Source organism: Primulina eburnea, chromosome 13 (assembly GCF_022965805.1).
Source record: "Primulina eburnea isolate SZY01 chromosome 13, ASM2296580v1, whole genome shotgun sequence".
Taxonomy (NCBI): domain Eukaryota; kingdom Viridiplantae; phylum Streptophyta; class Magnoliopsida; order Lamiales; family Gesneriaceae; genus Primulina; species Primulina eburnea.
This window is the reverse complement of record NC_133113.1, coordinates 20,939,763-20,945,810: the sequence shown is the minus strand read 5'-3', so window position 1 is coordinate 20,945,810 and position 6,048 is coordinate 20,939,763.

Genomic DNA, 6,048 nt, shown 5'->3' with positions numbered 1-6,048 from the left:
TAACCTTTTGTCGCTGTATTTTAACAGAATAAGTAATTATTTCGTTGAATTTAATGACAGAATCAATGTTTTCTGTATCTAACATAAAAACAGAAATATTCATTTCGTCGTTGCATTTAACGATGGACATAAATAGTTCGTTGTTAAAATCAGCGACATAGTTAAAAAATTTGTCACTATATTTGACAATCGAAATGAATATTATGTCGTTAATTTAGTGACAGTATTGTATTATTTTCGTTAAACTTTAATGACAAATAAAATTATCGTCTCTAAATAGCGACAGTCCGTACTTATTGGCGACAACTATTTCCATGATGGCTCTAATTTTGTCACTATTTTGTCGTTATTGTCATTTACTGATAGAATGTCGACAGATTTTACTGTCGTTCGCTTATTGTTTTTTGGTGGTACAGGACCAGATATGGACACTACGAATTCTTTATTTGCCAAAATAACAAAAACATAGAGCAACAAACCAACAATGCTCATGCTCTACAATGAATTTGACGTATAGTTGATTGTGTGCTCCACCTCTCTCAGAGGCTGCCGACTATGATTGCGACATGTTTGTTCTTCAATAGAGAATAATCTTGTTCTAGAGTCAGATTTTTCCACATTCAAACACTCTACCTTAGGTGTTAAATAGATGGTCATACTATGAGTACGATGAATCATACGAGGGGAAAAAGACAATATTGATCTGACAACGGTCTTTCTCAGTAGTCCTTTTTATTTAAATAACTCTCCTTTTATAATGTGTACAATTTCGAAATGAAGTTGGACCTGGAACTGATGGAACTGAATTGCTCAGGAAATTGCCTAAATAAATAGCCATCAGGTTCAGCCACTCCCACTTTCAGCAGGTTGCAGAATTACACATAATTTATTGAACATTTCACGAATGTTTCATGCACAAATTTTGATTATTTTTTATTCTGAATTTTATATTCTGCTTATTCTAACAGAATCCACTCCCTGCATTGCATTCTTCAAACGGCGTGGTAGAAACTCAAGTCTGGAAGAAAACTATCCGGCTCTGCTACACAACATTAAGATAGAACATGTCAAGTTAATGAGCAAACTGGGTGATTCCTTTGTGAAAGAGGACTGTCACTAGCATATGATTTCTTTGTTCACAGATGGAATGGGTGGCCGTGGAAACCTCTCATTATGAAGCAATGCATTCTCCCGAAACACAGATTCATTTTGTGTTTGCTTACCTACCGTAAGCTCCTCACTAGAAACAGGTTGAGTTTTCTTGTTGACAAATCATGTGTGCTTTGTACAGATGCAGAGGAATCAGTACAACATCTATTCTTTAATTGCCCAATCCCTCGTGCGTTCTGGAATGGCATACGAGAATGGCTTGGTATGAAGAAGCTTATGAGCACATCGGCAGCTATCCTAACAGCATTCAGAGGCGTATATCGAAGAAACTCCATGCTAAATAGAATGAGAAGCATGGCGCTTGCAGCTACCTTGTACCACGTTTGGAATAGCAGGAATCGACTAATGTTTGATGGTGATGCGCCCAACGTTGAAGTGAACATCAAGAAAATCAAGATACATGTTTTTCGTTGCATTCCTTGTGCTACATGAAGAGTGGAAACCTCCCACAATGATCATTCATCTCATATATGATTGCAAACCTCAATAAATAAATGTTAATAATCTAATTTGTTTAATATAGTATGAAATTGCTCAAGTTTTTCAAGATAACTTCTTCAATTAGTTTTATAGGAACCAAGTTTCATAGTTCAAAGACAAGATTGAACATAAATTAATTAATAAGCTAGCCTGCACGATTCCTTAACTAGCATGAACCTGAGTTCAGGCTTATATACAAAATTCAAAAGGTAAAAATAGAAGTCACTTTATTCAAGTTATGTTAACTCCCCTGTACAGTCTTAAAAAAGGCTAAGGGCATCGATCAGATTGTTGAAACAAAGTGTTCACAAGCTCAATTAAATTTTTGAAAGAATTAAAAATGCCCTAACCAAATGCCGCAAAAGATCTTTGACCAAGTCATTTTCTGTAAGATTAATGGTCAGTAGTTGAGTTGATTTCATTCTTCCTATCATCACATCCAGTTCCAATTTCGTTTGAAGCCTTTATCTGTCTCAACTCCTAATTGTCAATTCATTACCTTTTACTTTATTCTTTGTGTAATATATGAAGGAAATATATGAAATGCGCCTCTTACCTATATAATACAAGAGCATTTTCTTTATCTGAATTATATCTATACTTGAATTCGGTAATATTCGTCGGTCCAACCTGCAAATAGACAACTGAAAAACATAAACTTGGATGCATTTCCTAAGATGGTGGGAAATAACAGACCTAGATGGATCAGAAAACCCACTCACAAAATCGCTTAAAGCTCCCAAGTTCCTCAGGCGTATAAGTGGAAAGTACAGCCATTCGGTTTAACTGGTTCTCCAACAACGTTTATGGATTTAATGAATAGAATTTTCAAGCCTTACTTGGATAAATTTGTTATTGCATTCATTGATGATATTCTGATTTACTCTTAAACAAGAGAAGCTCATCGAGAACATTTGAGTGCGGTGTTACAAAATTTGAGAGAAAAATAGTTGTACGCAAAGTTGAAGTAATGTTAGTTTTGTTTAGACCAAGTGCAGTTTTTGTTACGCCTTAAACGCATACAAATCTCGAGGATGAGATTAATGTTTTTAATGCTGTAACATATCCCAAAGTTTTTGTTTTGATGATACCAAAACTTGGCTTAAAAATGTACTAATGTTTTATATTGAGGCATGCAGGAAATTAAGAACAAAGTTAAGTTCGGAAGATCCGAAGTTGGTTCGGACGTTCCGAAAAGGTGCCGATCAGAAGCAAAGTGGAAGCTGTTCGGAAGCTGCGAGGAGCCAGTTCGGACGGTCCGAAGACGTGATCGGACGTTCCGAACACAAGCAATCAAATCACTTGAATGCGGAGACAAATTGATCTGACTGTTGATTGAGTAAGATTTCGGACGCTACGAAGGACATGATCGGACGCTACGAAGTGTTGAAGATTTCAAATCTCTGGAAACGAGGGAATGTTCGGACGGTACGAACTTGAGTTCGGACCTTCCGAAGCTGGTCATACACTGTCTGAAAGAACCGTTCGGAAGAAACGAAGCTGGATCGGTCCCTCCGAAGCATATGTTCGGACCCTACGAAGTCAAGAACGGACGATCCGAAGTCATCCCAGAATTACGCAAATTGATTTCAATCACATCGGACGTTCCGAATCATAAACAGAAGATCCGAACCTTGGCGTCCAAGACTAGTATAAATAGGCCTTTGAGGATGCATTTTCAATCATCCCACTCCACTCTCTCTTGTCTCTTACAAAGCTTTCTACTATCTCTTGTGTGCGTTGATTAAAAGAGTTGTAATATCAAAAGAGTTGTAGAAAAAGAGTGAAAGTAATACTCTCGAGTGGGTTGTAAAGTTCGTGGCTATCCTTGGAGCCCTCAAGGCCAAGTAGACGCATCGAGGCGTGGTTGTAAAAGCTAGCTTGGAGCTCCTAAAGCCAAGTCGATATAGTGATACCTCGATTCTCATCTAGAAGGGGAGACGTAGACGATTCTTCGTCGAACTTCCATAAACATCTCTATCCCTCTTTACTTTACGCATTTACTTTACTACGCATTTATTTTACGCACTTACTTTACGCATTCATTTTATTTGTGATTGTCCCTCAAGTCTTCCGCTTGCAATTTTTGCAAACTCGTTTTAAAAACGCTAAAGGGCCTAAAAGAACCTATTCACCCCCCCCCCCCCCCCCTTTAGGTTCTTCAAGTGGTATCAGAGCAAGGTTTTTCAAAATCTTTTAAATGGCCAATCTAGCAAGCGAGTATGCCCAAGGACAATCCACAAATCGTCCCCCTCTTTTCAATGGTACTAATTACGGATATTGGAAAAATAGAATATCTCTATACATCCAATCCATCGATTACGATCTTTGGAAAATAACGGTGAAAGGTCCCTATATCCCCATGAAAACGGTGGATAATAAGGAAATTCCTAAGGGAATGGATGACTTCACCAAGGACGATATGAAACTTATCTCTCAAAATGCTAAAGCTATGAATATTCTTCATTGTTCTCTAGATATGAATGAATACAACCGAATCTCGGCTTGCACCTCCGCCAAAGAGATTTGGGACAAATTGGAGATTTGCCACGAGGGAACCAATCAAGTCAAAGAAACGAAGATAGACCTTCTCCAACTCAAGTACGAGACCTTTGAGATGGAACCCAAGGAGGATATCGACACCATGTTCCGGCGGCTCACCCAAATCATCAATGAGCTTGCCCAACTTGGTGAGAACTACCCAACTAAACAAGTGTGGAGGAGAGCCCTTCGAGCATTACCGGCGGAATGGGATGCAAAGCGCACGGCTATCATTGAATCCAACAAGGGAGATGCGGCATCCTACGACCTTGATCAACTTCATGGGACCCTAAAGACCCATGAACTTGAAGTATCTACCCGGAAGGAGACAAAGAAAGATGACGACAAAGTAAAGGCGAAAGGGATCGCCTTGACCAGTCAACTTGAAGATAGCGACGATGAAGAAATGGCACTCCTCACTAGAAAGTTCAAAAGATTCATGCGGAGTTCCAACTTCAACAAGAAAGACAAAAAGTTTGAGAAGGAAGTGACCTGCTACAACTGTCAACAAAAGGGTCACTATGCAAACGAGTGTCCCTCCAAGAAGAAGGCCGGCAAAGACAAGAAAAAGGCCCTTCTAGCCACGTGGAGCGACAGCGACAACGAAGAGGAGTCTACCCTATGCTTCATGGCGAAGGAAGATCATCTGACCGACTCGGATGACGACGAGGTACCCTTTTACGATGAATTACTCTCCGCTTACACTAGTATGTACAATAAGGCTAAGTCACTTAGAAATGAGAATAAGCAACTTAAAACTGAACTAGAAGCTAGGATGCATGACAACACTAAGCTCAAGACAAACCTAAGAGACTTAGAGAAAGCCTTCAACAAGTTCAATGTGAGTAGCGGTAAACTAGAAAACCTCTTGAGCATGCAAAGGTGTAACTTCGACAAAGGAGGTCTAGGATATGAAAAGAAATCAGTCAACTTCGCTAGTCTTATCGCAAAGGCAAAACCAAGAACACCACCAACATGCACTTACTGTTGTAAGATAGGCCACATAAGACCTAAATGCAAGAAACTTAGACACCAACACAACAAGAATAGTTATTGGAAATGGATCCCCAAATCCCCAACTACTACTAACCTCAAAGGACCCAAAGAAACGGGTACCAACTATCAAACTGTATCTCAACCTTGTAGGGACAAAGGGGAGACAAGTCATCGAGCACTTGGTATCTTGACAGTGGATGCTCTCGACACATGACGGGAGAAAAGAAGTTGCTACAATCCATTCGACCAAAAGAAAAGGGATCGGTGACCTTCAGAGACAACAGCAAAGGGATCATAGAAGGCATCGGCTCAATAGGTATATCTAACTCTACTATTATTGATGATGTACTTCTTGTGAAAGGACTTAAACATAACCTCCTAAGCATTAGTCAATTGTGCGATAGGGGTTATGAAGTCAAATTCACACCACACGATTGCACTGTATCACTCACAACTGACAAAACCATTAGTTTCAAAGGTTATAGAAGTGAAAATGTTTACAAGGTCGATTTAAAGATTTCATCTTTTTCAAAAATAAAAAGCCTTGTAACATTAAATGTTGATGACAACATTCTTTGGCATAGACGACTTGGTCATGTTGGGATGAGCACCATAGAAAAACTTTTAAAACTTGACCTAGTTTCCGGAATGCCAAAGCTGAATTTAAAATTAGATTCTTTTTGTGATGCTTGTCAACTTGGTAAACACACAAAGGAATCTTTCAAAAATAAAAATTTTGTATCCACTTCTATGCCCCTTGAATTACTTCACCTAGATTTATGTGGTCCCTCGAGGACAACTAGTCTAGGAGGAAAATCTTATGCTTTTGTCATTGTAGATGATTTTTCACGTTTTACTTGG